The sequence below is a fragment of the Scyliorhinus canicula genome, chromosome 17, assembly GCF_902713615.1.
Source record: "Scyliorhinus canicula chromosome 17, sScyCan1.1, whole genome shotgun sequence".
In the NCBI taxonomy this organism is placed as follows: domain Eukaryota; kingdom Metazoa; phylum Chordata; class Chondrichthyes; order Carcharhiniformes; family Scyliorhinidae; genus Scyliorhinus; species Scyliorhinus canicula.
The window spans coordinates 127,224,308-127,240,187 of NC_052162.1; the positions used below are offsets into that span (position 1 = coordinate 127,224,308).

At 49.7% G+C, this 15,880-nt stretch overlaps 1 pseudogene; it reads left to right on the forward strand.

The window, feature by feature from the left end:
• The window catches only part of LOC119951616, a 36,027-nt pseudogene extending 20,829 nt beyond the window's left edge, over nt 1-15,198 (forward strand).
• The last annotated feature ends 682 nt before the right edge of the window (nt 15,199-15,880 follow it).

The following is a 15,880-nucleotide window of genomic DNA, read 5'->3' on the forward strand; positions in this document are numbered from 1 at the left end:
GTGGGGTTGCTAGCAGACAATGCGATCTGTGGGCGGATTAACAAGTCCATCCAGAACTACCTGGAAACAAATGATATGGGGGAGGTCTCAGCAGCAATGGTTTGGGAAGCTTTGAAGGCAGTGGTCAGAGGGGGATTAATCGCAATACGGGCCCACAGAGAAAAGGTGGAACGGGTTGAGAGGGATAGGTTGGTGGAGGACAGGGGATACTCTGGGGTTACTGAGGGAGCGGCGGAGGTTACAGATGGAGTTTGGGCTGTTGACCACAGGGAAAGCAGTGGAACAGTTGAGGAAGGCAAGGGGGCGATTTATGAGTACAGGGAAAAGGCTAGCAGAATGTTAGTGCACCAGCTCAGGAAAAGGGAGGCGGCCAGGGAGATAGGGAAAGTAAAGAGTAGAGGTGGGATCACGGTCCTGGACCAAGTGGGGGTGAATGAGGTGTTCAAGGACTTTTACAGCAACTTATACGAGTCGGAACCCACAGCTGGGGTGGAGGGGCTGAAGCAGTTCTAGGGACAGTTGAGGCTCCCGAGGGTGGATGAGGATCTGGTGGAAGGGCTGGGAGCCCAAATTGAAATTGAAGAAATAATGGAGGGGTTGGAGAAGAGACTGGGAGAGTTGCCGCTTAGAATGGTAGGGAAGAGCTTTCGGTATCTGGGAATCCAGGTGGCCTGGGAATGGGAGACACTGAGCAAGTTAAACCTATCCCGGTTGGTAGAACAAATGGAAGGGGACTTTAAGAGATGGGACTTGCTCCCGCTATCACTGGCGGGGAGGGTACAGGCTGTGAAAATGACGGTCCTCCCTAGATTTCTGTGCCTTCCCATCTTCATCCCAAAGGCTTTTTTCAAGCGGGTGAATAAGGTTATTTTGGGCTTTGTGTGGGCGGGTAAAACACTGGGAGTGAAGAAAGCGTTGCTGGAACGCAGTCGGGGGAAGGGTGGGTTGGCGCTGCTGAATTTCTGCAATTACTACTGGGCGGCTAATATAGCCATGATTAGGAAGTGGGTAGTGGGGGAGGGGTTGGTGTGGGAGCGGATGGAGGCGGTGTCATATAAAGACACCAGTTTGGGAGCACTGATAATGGCACCTCTTCCGTTCTCGCCGGCCCGATACTCCACAAGTCCGGTGGTGGTGGTGGCTCTGAGAATCTGGGGGCAGTGGAGGAGATATAAGAGAGTGGAGGGAGCATCGATTTGGACCCCGATTTATAATAATCGTCAGTTTGTACCGGGTAGGCTAGATGGCGGATTCCGGAGTTGGCAAAGGGCAGGAATTAGGAGGATGGGGGATCTATTTATAGACGGGAGCTTCCCCAGCTTGAAAGCCTTGGAGGATAAATTTGAATTGCCACTAGGGAATGCCTTTCCTCTGCTGCCGCCATGGAGGATACAGGATAGAGTAGTTTCCATTTCTGGGTGGGGGAGGGGAAGGTTTCGGATATTTACCAGGAGCTTTCGGAGGCGGAGGAAACTCCGGTGGAGGAGCTTAAGGGCAAGTGGGAGGACGAGCTAGGAGGAGAGGTAGAGGCGGGTCTATGGGCGGATGCCCTAAGCGGGGTTAATACCTTCTCATTGTGCGCCAGGCTTAGCCTGATACAATTTAAGGTAGTCCACCGGGCACACATGACAGTGGCTGGGATGAGCAAGTTTTTGGAGTAGAGGACAGATGTGCGAGGTGGGCAGGAAGCCCAGCAAATCATATCCACATGTTTTGGGCATGCCCGAAGCTTAGAGGGTGTTGGCAGGGTTTCGCTGAGGCAATGTCCACGGTGCTAAAAACACAGGTGGTGCCAAGTCCGGAGTTAGCGATCTTTGGAATGTCGGAAGAGCCGGGAGTTCAGGGGGCGAAAGAGGCCGACGTCTTGGCCTTTGCCTCCCTGGCAGCCTGGAGACGGATCTTGTTAATGTGGAGGGACTCAAAGCCCCCGAGTGTAGAGACCTGGGTTAGTGACATGGCTGGGTCTCTCAGTCTCGAGAAAATAAAGTTCGCCTTTAGAGGGTCAATGTCAGGGTTCACCCGGAGGTGGCAGCCGTTTGTCGACTTTCTCGGGGAAAATGAAAATGTCAGCAGATGCAGTATTCCAAAAAATGGTTGGGGGGGGGGGGGGGGCTAGACTATTGTTTTATTGTTGGGGGGTGTGAAGTTTGTGATGGGGGTGGAAATCTTTATTGTGCCATGTTTACATCGTTGTTATTGTTATTATTATAAAAAATTGCAAATACCCTAATAAACATATTTCTAAAAAATGAATACATTGAAGGGGAAGCTGGATACAGACATGAGGGAGAAAGGAATAGAAGGAGATGCTGATGGGGGGGGGAGGTGAAGAGGGCTGGGTGGAGGCTCATGTGGAGCATTAATACTGACAGAGACCAATTGAGCTGACTGGCCTGGCCCTGTGATGTAGACTCAATGGAACAGAGACAAATGTATTTATTTTAGATCAACCTGCAGAGGTAGGAAAACACGATTTACTATTCAGGATAAAATAAATGTCCTTCCTCAGCTTCTGTGGATCATTTCAGGGAAATGTGCTCTCCCAGGCTCAAAGAGCATCAGCCCACTGGAGGCAAAGTTGTGAGACCGGCCAGTCCAGCAGAAAGAAACCCTCCGACCCTCCCACTTCATCAAGTGTCAGGATTAACATGGTTCAGTCCTGGATGTGTTTAACAGCAGCAATAACAGCAGAATCCAACCCCTGCAATCGTCTGTGAACTCGCTGGTGTCTCTGCAGGCTGGATAACTGAGTGAATCCCTTCCCACACTGAGAGCAGGTGAATGGCCTCTCCCCAGTGTGAACTCGCTGGTGTGTTAGCAGGGTGGCTGTCTTGGTGAATCGCTTCCCACACGTGGGGCAGCTGAATGGTTTCTCTCCGCTGTGAACCCGCTGGTGTTCCTGCAGGGTGGATGAATGTGTGAATCCCTTCCCACACTGAGAGCAGGCGAACGGCCTCTCCCCAGTGTGAACTCGCTGGTGTTCCTGCAGGTTTGATAACCGACTGAATCTCTTCCCACACTCAGAGCAAGTGACTGGCTTCTCCCCGGTGTGAACTCGCTGGTGATCCTGCAGGGTGGATGCATGAGTGAATCCCTTTCCACACTGAGAGCAGGTGAAGGGCCTCTCCCCAGTGTGAACTCGCTGGTGTCTCAGCAGGTTGCTTGACTGAGTGAATCCCTTCCCACACTCTGGGCAAGTGAATGGCCTCTCCCCAGTGTGACTGCGTCGATGGATTTCCAGCTCAGATGGACACTGGCATGCCTTTCCACAGTCCCCACATTGCCACGGTTTCTCCATGGTCAGGGCTGGAATTGCTCCCGATTTGATGATCAGTTGGAGTCTCGTCCACCCACACAAAGAAATGTGCACAGTCTCTGCTCACCGTGAATGGTGCAATGATTTTTCTGTTTAAATCTCTTTCCACAGTCAGTGCTCTGGTACACTCTCACTCGGGTGTGTGTGTGTCTCGGTGCTTTTCCAGTCACACTGATATTTAAAACCTTTTGAAGCAGACTGAAGAGACAAACACTTTCCTTCTAGATCCAAACACTGATAATATTCAGGTCCTGATGAATCGACTGCCTGTCAGATCTCGACGTGTCATTTGGTTTGTGATATCTGACTGAAAATCTTCCACTTGTAATTACCTGTAAAAAGTTTCCAGAAGTCATCACTGTCAGTACAGGATACAAATTCAGGACAATTCTAGATTCTATTAGAGATGCTCGGGGATGTGGGTAAGAACTTTATTTCGGCAGCGAGGGGTCATAGCCGGGAAGTCAGAGATGATCGATGATTGGAAGAGCACTTGAAGGAAACATGCAGGGGAACGGGGATGTAGAGGTGGAATGAGACTGAATGGGTGGTTCGACAGAGAGTCGGAATGGACAAAGTTACTGAATAGACACCTTCTGTGCTGTAATGATTCTGTGACTGGAAATAAATAACGGATACAGTACTAATTACAAAACAAGAAATAATGATAAATCCACTTTATTACATACCATAAATAATATATCAAATCAGTGCCATATAGCAATACTGGACACATCTCTGTCACCTATTAATTTAATGAAAGGGAAAATGCTGGAAAATCTCAGCAAGTGTGGCAGCATCTGTAAGGAGAGAAAAGAGCTAATGTTTAGAGTCCGACGACTCTTTGTCAGAGCTTTGACAAAGAGTCATTGGACTCGAAACATTCGCTCTTTTCTCTCCCTACAGATGCTGCCACACTTGCTGAGATTTTCCAGCATTTTCCCTTTCGTTTCAGATTCCAGCATCCGCAGTAATTTGCTAATTTAATGTCCTCTTCAAAGTCAGCCAAGACGTTTAGCCATCGTAGCATGGTGGCACTGTGGTTAGCACTGCTGCCTCGCAGTTCCAGGGACCCGGGTTCGATTCTGGCCTTTGGTGACTGTCTGTGTGGAATTTGCACTTGCTCCCCGTGTCTGGGTGGGTTTCCTCCGGGTGCTCCAGTTTCCTCCCACAGTCAAAGATGTGCAGGTTAGGTGGATTGGCCCTTAAGTGTTCAAAAGGTGAGGTGGAGTTACTGGGTTACGGGCATTGAGTGGGGGAGCGGGCCCGAATAGGCTGCTCTTTCCAAGGTTCGGTACAGACTCAATGGGCCAAAAGGCCACCTTCTGCAGTTTAGGGATTTCATTCTATGATTTCCTGGGGAAAGCAGCCCTTTAATTGTGAACATTGGGAAAGAGACCATCCTTTTAGCCAGACAAATAAATGTGTCAAGCTGAGGGAGCAAAGGATGTCAATGTCTTTAAGAGAAAGAGAGAGACCTGGGCCAAGCTTTCCAGAGTCTGCACCCTCCCTGGATTCACTTCCTTTCCCTTCAGTTGCTGCAAGTGGCCAATTGAAGGTGAGAATGAGAAAAGAAATGGAAAGGGGGAGAAAAGAAAGTGTTTTACTCACAGATGTTGGAGAGAGGAGGAGGTTTCAGTCTGTGTGAAGCGCCATTTTCAGACACCGGAAGTCCGCGGTTTGATTTGAACGAAGAGACTCCTTCCGGTCCTCCAATCTTCCCATTGGTCAACACCTCAGCCGGAAGGTCAGGGGGCGGGCTGTCACCCGCACATGCGCAGTCGCGGTGATGGGGGAGGTCACTGAGCGGCTTCTCGCTCTAGCCGGAGCCGTAAGCCGGTTGCCTGGAAACCTTGTCTGGAGGAGGTGGGCGGGGAACAATGGGTGGGGGCGGGGCTCCCGTGTCCGCGCCGGGCCTGCGCACTGGAACCCGGAGACGTCACCACGGAGCAGAGTGATTCCTATTGGCTGATCCTGGCGAGGCTCCTTCGTGACGTCACAATGCGGAAGTTGGACTGAAACTTCCTCTGCAACATCTGGGAGGAAATCAATGTTTCCCCCTTTCCGTTTCTTTCCTCATTCTGGAGGGGACATTGGGGACTTGCTGCAACTGAAGGGAAAGGAAGTGAATCCAGGGAGGGTGCAGACTCTGGAAAGGTTGTCCCAGGTCTCTCTGTCAGAATTAAAGTGGTCGTTTCCCCAGAGAATGGCTGACACATAAATGGACAATGTAGAAAGCTAAGTTTGGGTACGTGTTATATGGTATTTACTAGATGGGTGACTATATATGTATAAATACACAAGGCTGGAATTCAATCTGGATCCTGGTGCTGTGAGGAAGCAGTGCTGACCACTGTGTATCATCTGTGAGGAAATTAATGCCTTTCCTTTTGTCAATTCTTTTTATTGTTTTTCCAAATGAGGAAAGGATCAGGTAACCAAAGTACAGGTCAGGCTTTGGGAGACTGTGTGGAGTTTGTGCATTCTCCCCGTGTCTGCAAGTGTTTCCTCCGGCTGCTCCAGTTTCTTCCTACAGTCCAAAGATGTGCAGTTTAGGTGGACTGGCCAGGTTAAATTTCCCCTTAGTGTCCAATGATGTGCAGGTTAGGTGGGGTTATGGGCATAGGTCCTATTTCGGAGAGTCAATGCAATGTAAATGGGCTGAATGGCCTCCTTCTACACTGTAGGGATTCTATCTATGAAATAAATTTTGGACCAAACCCAAATTTACCCAAAATTGCAAACAAAGTCAGTAGGGAAGCCATGAGAGCCTGGGACCTTACCAATGCAGTTTGTTATCTGGTACTACCAAGCTAAATAGGATAGATTTCGAACAGATCTAGCAACTCAAGACTGGGCATCCATGAGTTGCTGTGGGCCATCAGCAGTAGCTGAATTGTATTCAGCCACAATCTATAACCTCATGACCTGGCATATACCCTACTCTACCATTACCATCAAGCCACAGGGTCAACCCTGGTTCAATGAAGAGTGCAGGAGAGCATTCCAGGAGCAACATCAAGCATGCTGAAAAATGATGTGTCAACCTGGTGAAGCTACAGCACCGGGGTAATTGTGAGCCAAACAGCATTAGCAGCAAGTAATAGACAGAGCTAAGCGATTCCACAATGAACACAACAGATCTAAGCTCTGAAATCCTGCCACATCCAACCGTGAATGGTGGTGGACAATTAAACAACTCACTGGAGGAGGCGGCTCCACAAATATCTCCATCCTCAATGATGGAGGAGCCCAGCACAAATGTGTAAAAGACAAGGATGAGGTAGTCGCAACAATCTTCAGTCAGACGTGCTGAGTGGATGATCCATCTCGGTCTCCTCCGGAGGTCCCCAGCAACAAAGACGTCAGTCTTCAGCCAATTAAATTCACTGTATGTGACATCAAGAAACAGCTGAAGGCACTGGATACTGTAAAGGCTGTGGGCCCTGACAATATTCCGGCAATAGTACTAAAGACTTGCTCCAGAACTTGCCGCACCCCTAGCCAAGCTGTTCCAGTACAGCTACAACACTGGCATCTACCCGGCAATCTGGAAAATAGCCCCAGGTGTGTCCAGTACACAAGAAACAGGATAAATCGAACCCAGCCAATTACCGCCCTATCAGTCTGCTCTCCATTATCAGCAAAGTGATGGAAGGAGTCATTGACAGTGCTATCAGGAGACTCTTACTCAGCAATAACCTGCTCACGGATGCTCAATTTAGGTTCCGCCAGGGTCACTCAGCTCCTGACCTCATTCCAGCCTTGGTTCGAACATGGACAAAAGAGCTGAATGCCAGGGGTAAGGTGAGAGTGACTGCCCTTGACATCAAGGCAGCATTTGTCCAAGTATGGCATCAAGGAGCCCCAGCTAAGCTGGAGTTGATGGGAATCGGGGGGAAAACTCTCTGCTGGTTGGAGTCATACCCGGCACAAAGGAAGATGGTTGTGGTGGTTGGAGGTCAATCATCTCAGCTCCAGGACATCACTGCAGGAGTTCCTCAGGGTAGTGTCCTAGGCCCAAACATCTTCAGCTGCTTCATCAATGACCGCCCTTCCATCATTAGGTCAAAATAGGGGATGTTTGTGGATGACCGCACAATGTTCAGCACCATTCTTGACTCCTCAGATAATGAAACAATCAAATACAGCAAGACCTGGACAATATCCAGGCTTGGGCTGACAAGTGCCAAGTTACATTTGTGCCACATAAGTGCCAGGCAATGACCATCTCCTACAAGAGAGGATCTAACCATCGCCCTTGACATTCAGTGGCATTACCTTCGCTGAATCCCCCACAACCAACATCCTGGGGGTTACCATTGATCAGAAACTGGGGCTGTTTAGCACACTGGGCTAAATCGCTGACTTTGAAAGCAGTCCAAGACAGGCCAGCAGCACGGTTCAATTCCCGTATCAGCCTCCCCGAACAGGCGCCGGAATGTGGCGACTAGGGGCTTTTCACAGTAACTATATTTGAAGCCTACTTGTGACAATAAGCCATTCATTCATTCAAACTGAACTGGACCCAGCCTTATAAACACTGTGGCTACTACAGGTCAAAGACTAGGAATCCTAAATCACTTCATGACCCACCAAAGCCTGTCAACCTCCACAAGGCACAAGTTAGGAGTGTAATGGAACACTCTCCACTTGCCTGGATGAGTGCAGCTCCAACAACACAATACATTCGACACCATCCAGGACAAAGCAGCCGGTTGATTGCTCCTCCTTCTACAAACATTCACTCCCTCCACCACCGACGCACAGTGGCAGCAGTGTGTGTACCATCTACAAGATGCACCGCAGCGACTCACCAAGGCTCCTTCGCCAGCACCTTCCAAACCCACCACCTCTACCATCTAGAAGGACAAGAGCAGCAGACACATGGGGAACTCCACCACCTGGAGGTTCCCCTCCAAGTCACTCACCACCCTGACTTGGAAATATATCGCCTTTCTTCACTGTCGCTGGGGCAACATCCTGAAACTCCCTCCCTGACAGCACAATGGGTGTACCTACACCCAGGGACTGCAGCGGTTTAAGAAGGCAACTCACCATCACCTTCTGAAGGGCAGCTATGTGAGGGCAATAAAATGCTGGCCTAACCAGCAACACCCACATCTCATAAGTAATTTAAAAAAAAATCTCATCCAGAATCAAAGAGTTGTCTGTGTCCACATCTACAGATGGGATGCCCAAATTATTTTAAGAAAGGCCATGAATTTAGAATTGCTATGCTGTTCAACGGGAGATCGGATTTATTTTAAAAAAAATTTAATTTAAAGTACCCAATTCATTTTTTCCAATTAAGGGGCCAATCCAGCTACCCTGCACATCTTTGGGTTGTGGGGGTGAGACCCACGCAGACACGGGGAGAATGTGCAAACTCCACACAGTGACCCGGGGCCAGGATCGAACCCGGGCCCTCGGCGCCGTGAGGCAGCAGTGCTAACCACTGCGCCACCGTGCCACTCCTGGGAGATCGGAACAATAGCGGTTACGGTACAAGGACCCAATAGTCAAATTAATATCAAAAGGGTGAGGAGTAAGATTATGGGAGGAGTGATAGATCTGGGAGACAAACCGGGAAGCAACTGCCGTTTGAGCAGGTGGGCTAGTAGGCGGCCATCTTTGTCCCCATACTCATTAGACGTCCCCCTTAAATACACGCACAGCTTTATTTGTGGAAAGTAAGTCAAATTGAGCCTGGAGCTTTAGCCTCTCTGCATATAACTGAGGTGGGGGTAATGGAAGATTGATGGTCTATTTCTCAAATTGAATCCACCAATTCTTGTTCTATTAATTTTCTTTGTTTGATAAAATATACATGGTCTGATAGAACTATGGCAGAATACTCAGCGGTTTTAACTGGGGGGGGGGGGGGGGGGGAGTAGAGCTCTTGTGCAAAAACAGAAACAGTTGATGCATCAGAGAGCGTGGTGGACATGAGAGAAGTTGGAAAAGTCCGTTACGACTGGGTGGAGGAAATGCCAAGGGTCCACACAACCATTTGAGTTATATTATAATCCCCGACCAGACCCCAACAATGGCTAGGATACTGGACCAAACCCCCAATATTTCAGTTCGTTCCAGGAGTGATCGCACGAAGAAATAGGGCTTGGTTATTTTTTAAATAAAACTTTATTATGGCTCCAATATTAAACTATTTAACTTCATACCCAAAAATAACAGCTTGCAATTACCCATTTAAACATCACTGCTCAATCTCCCACAACAGGAAAAGAAACGTACAGCTCTCAATCTATCTTACTGTGGGAGAATTCGGGACTCCGCGTCAGGCAGATCAGAATTCAACTCCTCTCTCCAAAGCTTTCTCCAGAAACTGCCTTTCTATAGCAATTCAAAATGTCTCTCTGCCTTTCTTGGCTCCACCCATCAGTGACCTCATCTCCCCAAGCTGGACAACAAATTGGGCGGGATTCTCTGCTTCACAGTTGACGCCAAGGGAGAATCCGTGGACTTTTATGACAGAAAAACCGGCGCTGCTCCCGGGCCGATTTCACTACCATTGAGGGGCTAGCACTGGTGCCGAGTGGAACACACTCAATTCCATGGGATATGCCGGGTCCGCGATCGGCACTCAGGAAGCTGACAGGCTGCAGCCGCCCATACGCATCACACTCCCGACACACACTCATCCCAGCCAAAAAGATGGCACTGGTTATGCTGGAGCGCGCATAGACAGCTGATGGGTTGTCTGGGGCCAGAGGGACCCTGGGGGGGGGGGGACCTTTTTATGAAGTGTTGCACCAGGTTCAAAGTAGGCTGTTGGCAGCATGTGCAGCTGAAGGACCCCACAGCCCCCCTCCCAGCCACCCCCCCCACCCCACTATTGCACCCCAACGGCCCTGGCAGAAGCCGCCCAGCCAGCGGCACAAGTGCCAGCACACTATGGCGATGTTGGACACTTTCCGTATCCCCTCTCTCTCCCTCAGCAGCCCACCACGCCCGTTTCATGGTTTTAAAAAGCACAATGGACCACGCTGTTGGGAACTCGGCCCATCGGTGCCGGAGAATCGCCGATGCCCTGGAGAATACCAGGTCGGACCCGCCTATGATATGCAAACGGTGCCTACTCTACGTGCGGAGTGAAACGCATTGACGCCGTTGTCGAGGTGACGGTGAATCGCGATTTGGCGTCAAATCGGCGCCTGCCGCGATTTTGGAGTCGGAAGCTATTCTCCGCCAAATCACATTTCCCAATTTCAGCGTCGGCTAAAGGAGAATCCCGCCCATCATCTCTGCAGACTGTAAAGCACATTAACTCCCCAGGGACATTACCCAGTCAAACCACAGTCCAGCAGCCCAGACTGAAAAACACATTCCTTTGTCAATTTCACCTGATGGCTGCTAAAAGCACCCACGCCCTGCAAAACCGATCCATGACCACTGCAGCTAAACACACTCTAACCCCAGGCTTTTAACCATTGCATCGCCCAATACTTACAATCCAATATTCACAAAGACTTGCAGTCGTCACAGTCATAGTGGTGGAAAGAGCCTTGCAAACGTCGGAGAGGGTAAAAGTCCGAGGACTTGAACAATACAGCTTTAGATCCAGAACACAGTTTAGATCCCCTCCGGAAATAAAATGGCGGATGCCTAGTTTAGAATGGCAAGGTAGAAGCGACGTCATAACTTTCGTATCGTCCCAGTTAGGGGCACAGATATTCACCAAAACTACAGGGGTTTGAAAAAGCGAACCACTGACTATTGTGTAAGTTCCGCCAGGGCCTGGGATTATATTTAAGGGGGAGAACTGTACTCTTTTTTTTGTTAATCAAAATTGCTCTCCCCCCCCCCCCCCCCCCCCCCCCAGCTCTGCAGTTAAAGCTGGAGTAAAACATCTCGTGCTTTACATAATCTGGCGTGACCTCTGACACAAAGGTGTCTTTCCTGAAGGAATGCAACATCAGTGTTCAGACTCTTGAGATGTGGAAACAATTTGGAACTTTTAACAGGGCCATTTAACTCCTGAAAGTTCCATGTGACTAAACTGTCTGAGAGCCGCGTACCAACCTGACCACCTGAGCTCGTCATAAAAACAGGTTAAAGGGATAAGTTCAACATAACAACCACATAGGCCGCCAGGTCCGACCCCTACAGCCCCTCCGTGAGGCCCAGAATCCGCAAATTCTTCCGCCTCGACCGGTTGTCCAGCTCCTCGAACTGCTCCTGCCACTTTTTATGGAGCGCCTCATGCATCTCCACCTTCCCCGCCACGGCCACGACCTCATCCTCCCTTTCGGAGGCCTGCTGCTGCAGCTCCCGGATCGCAGCCCCCTGGGCTGTCTGAGCCTCCATCAGCTCTCTGGTGGTAGCCTTCAGCGACTCCAGCAGCTCCACCTTAAACTCCTGGAAGCAGCGCAGCAGAGTCGCCTGCTGCTCCTGCGCCCACTGCCTCAGCTCCTCAAGGCCTCCGCCGGCCGCCATTTTGTTTTTCTTCCCCCGCTTTTCCAGGGGTGCTTCCACCGTTTTTCTCCTTACCCCACTCCTGGTCCGGACCATAGGACTGTAGGGATCGACTCCAGTCCTCTTCCCACGTCGGGATTTGCCGACGAAGTTCTGTTGGGGGCCCTGAAAAGAGCCCCAAAGTCCGTTTATAGCGGGAGCTGCCGAACGTGCGGCTTAGCTCCGCATTGCCGCCACCTGAAGTCTCTGGTTAAAGGGATAAGGGGGAGTAGGTAGGGAGGTGGGTTTGAAACCAGGACAAGATCAGCCATGATCTGATTGAATGGCGGAGCAGGCTCAAGGGGCTGAATTGCATACTTCTGCTCCTAATTCCTATGTTCTCCCCGTGTCTGCGTGGGTTTCCGCTGGGTGCTCTGGATTCCTCCCACAGTCCAAAGATGTGCAGGTTAGGTGTGATCTGTTCTGTACTCTGGGATAACACTGGCTGCAACTGGATGCAGCTTTAACCAAAAGATACTCCAGACCTTGAAGTTAGTTCAATCTGATTTATTGAACCAGTAGCACAGTTCTCGGAGTTCGACTCTCTGCTAACCCAAGTGTGGTTACTCTGCCTGACTGGACCAGCCTAGCTCTTAGCCACGTGCTGGAGGTGTGATACTGTACATACACCCTGACTCACTCAGTAGATGTTCATCAGTGGAAAGAGGCAGAGTGTGAGCGCCTCGTGCCTTTTATAGTGAGATACCACCCCTGAGTGTCCTGCTTGCTCATTGGTCATGTCCTGTTCTCTGTGTTCAGGCCACATTTGGACTACTGTGTGCAGTTCTGGTCACCTCATTTTAGGAAGGATGTGGAAGCTTTGGAAAAGGTGCAAAGGAGATTTACCAGGATGTTGCCTGGAATGGAGAGTAGGTCATACGAGGAAAGGTTGAGGGTGCTAGGCCTTTTCTCATTAGAATGGAGAAGGATGAGGGGTGACTTGATAGAGGTTTATAAGATGATCAGGGGAATAGATAGAGTAGACAGTCAGAGACTTTTTCCCCGGGTGGAACACACCATTACAAGGGGACATAAATTTAAGATAAATGGTGGAAGATATAGAGGGGATGTCAGAGGTAGGTTCTTTACCCAGAGAGTAGTGGGGGCATGGAATGCACTGCCTGTGGTAGTAGTTGAGTCGGAAAAGTTAGGGACCTTCAAGCGGCTATTGGATAGGTACTTGGATTAGGGTAGAATAAGGGAGTGTAGGTTAACTTCTTAAGGGCAGCACGGTAGCATTGTGGAAAGCACAATTGCTTCACAGCTCCAGGGTCCCAAGTTCGATTTCGACTTGGGTCACTGTCTGTGTGGAGTCTGCACATCCTCCCCGTGACTGCGTGGGTTTCCTCCGGGTACTCCGGTTTCCTCCCACAGTCCAAAAATGTGCAGGTTGGGTGGATTGGCCATGAAAAATTGTCCAAAATTCTATGATTAACCTAGGACAAAAGTTTGGCGCAACATCGTGGGCCGAAGGGCCTGTTCTGTGCTGTATTTCTCTATCTATCTATTAGCTGCCTGTCTATATATCATTATCTGCATATCATGACAAGGTGGATGATCCATGCTAAATTGGCCATTTGTGTTCAACGGATAGGTGGGGTTACGGGAAAAGGGCGGGGACGTGGACCTAGCTAGAGTGATCTTTCAGAGGCTCGGTGCATACTTCATGGGCCGAATGGCCTCCTTCTGCACTGTTGGGATTCTATGATTCAAAAGGTTAGATGGGGTTATGGGGAGAGGGCGGGGAGGAGGAGGCCCAGATAGGGTGCTCTTTCAGAGGGTCGCTGCAGACCCCAATGGGCCAAATGGCCTCCTGCTGTACTGTAGGGATTCATTGAGATACTGGCGCATTAAGAAATAACTTGTAAAAAGGATCATCAGGAGGACCAGGCATTTCCCCCACATCGCGCAACTGAAAGCCCCCCTTTCCATTTCTTTCCTCATTCTGGGGGGACATTGGGGACTTGCAGCAACTGAAGGGAAAGGAAGTGAATCCAGTCTGGATATTACACATATTTTCTGTCCAGTAATGTAGGCAGACATCTGTCTGGCAGCCTGCAGGTAGATTTTCAGGTCTCTGTGTCCAGGACTGGAAGCAGTGAGCAGGGATCTGTCAATCAGCCTGAATCAGCACCTTCAGGAGAATTGGGAGGGTGAATATTAGATACAGGAGGGTGAGAATGGAGGGAGAGTGTGTGGGATGGAGATTTACACCTTTTGGGGAATAAGAGAGGAAAGAATGTTCCACAGAAACTAGCATTGTCTGTTCTGAATTTCTATTATGTACTGACAGTGATGATTTTGTAAACTCCTTTTAGAGGGATGTAAGGAGAATATTTGCAGACCGAAATCTCAAACCAAATGTCACGTCAAGATCTGACAGATCAGAAAGATCTGAATAGCTTCCAGAGTTCCAGAGCACTGACTGTGGAAAGAGCTTTAACCAGTTACACAGCCTGAAAACACATCGCACCATTCACAGTGGGGAGAGACTGTGCACGTATTGTGTGTAAGGACAGGACCTCAACTGGGCGGTGAACCTGGAGAGACACAATGGAGTCTCCAGGAGAAACCGTGGAAATGTGGGGACTGTGGGAAGGGATTCAGAGCCCCGTCACTACTGGAAGCTCATCGACGCATTCACACTGGGGAGAGACCATTCACCTGCTCTCGGTGTGGGAAGGGATTCAGTAAGTCATCCAACCTGCTGACGCACCAGCGCATTCACACTGCGGAGAGACCGTAATCCTGCTCCGAGTGTGGAAAGACGTTCAGCCGCACATCCTCCCTGCTGGAGCACCAGCGAATTCACACCGGGGAGAGGCCTTTCACTTGCTCCGTGTGTGGGAAGGGATTCATTCAGTCATCCAAGCTGCGGACACACCAGCGGGTTCACACTGGGGAGAGGCCGTTCATCTGCTCCGAGTGTGAAAAAGGATTCACTGATTCATCCACCCTGCTGATGCACCAGCAAGTTCACACTGGGGAGAAACCGTTCACGTGCTCCGAGTGCGGGAAGGGATTCACCAAGTTATCCAGCCTGCTGAGACACGAGCGGGTTCACACTGGGGAGAGGCCATTCACCTGCTCAGAGTGTGAGAAGGGGTTCACTCGGTTATCCAACCTGCAGAGACATCAACGAGTTCACACTGGGGAGAAGCCGTTCACCTGCTCTCAGTGTGAAAAGGGATTCAGTCAGTTATCCAACCTGCGGATACATCAGCGATGTCACAAGTGATAACAGAGATTGGATTCTGCTGTTAATCACATCCGGGACTGAACCATAATCATTTTGACATCTTGCAAAGTCGTACGGTCGGAACTTATTTCTGCTGGACTGGCTGATCTCATAACTTTGTTTCCAGTGGGCTGGTGTTACTTAACCCTTGTTGTGAAAATCAATTACATATTTCCAATGGATCATAAACCAAATGGGTGTTTTGAAGTTAAAAGTTATATCGTTTGTTTTTCTGTTTGGTACCTCCCAAAGCATGCCACATTGCCGTGGAGATGGGCCTTGGGTGTCATGTGGTTCCTTTGTTTAATTTATCTGGGCGTCTCTCACAGAAGTCAGTTACAGATTTGGTCTTGGGTGGTTTGCAGCTCCCCCGGTGTGGTTGAGGGGAATAAAAATAAAGATTTACCCAACTCGGAGCTGGAGGAAGAAATCTCCATTGCCCCTCCGAGTGAAGGCTTTGTGGCAGAAATTGGTCCGCTCGAACAGTTAACTTGGAAAGAGCTGTGAAGAAGCTTTGGGAGTGGGCTGGGGAAAAGCAATCCGTCTGTTCAAAGTCAGCGCAAGAAGGCAGTGAGGCGGAGGGTGAACGCGACATTGTCTTGTGCAAGGCTAAGCCTCATTCAGTTAAAAAAAGGGTTTTTCGAGTGCAACGTACTGAAGCAAGGATGAGCTGCTTTTTTTTTTGAAGGGACAGAAGACCAGGTGTGAGTGCTGTTTCAGGCAACCCATACACCTTCTGGCCATTCCCCAAGCTGGTGCAGTCTTGGGGTCCATTTTTCACGCCATGTTGGCGATCGTGAATGGAGGTGGAACCCTGCCCACTGGTGGCAATTTTTGGGGTCTCCAATGTG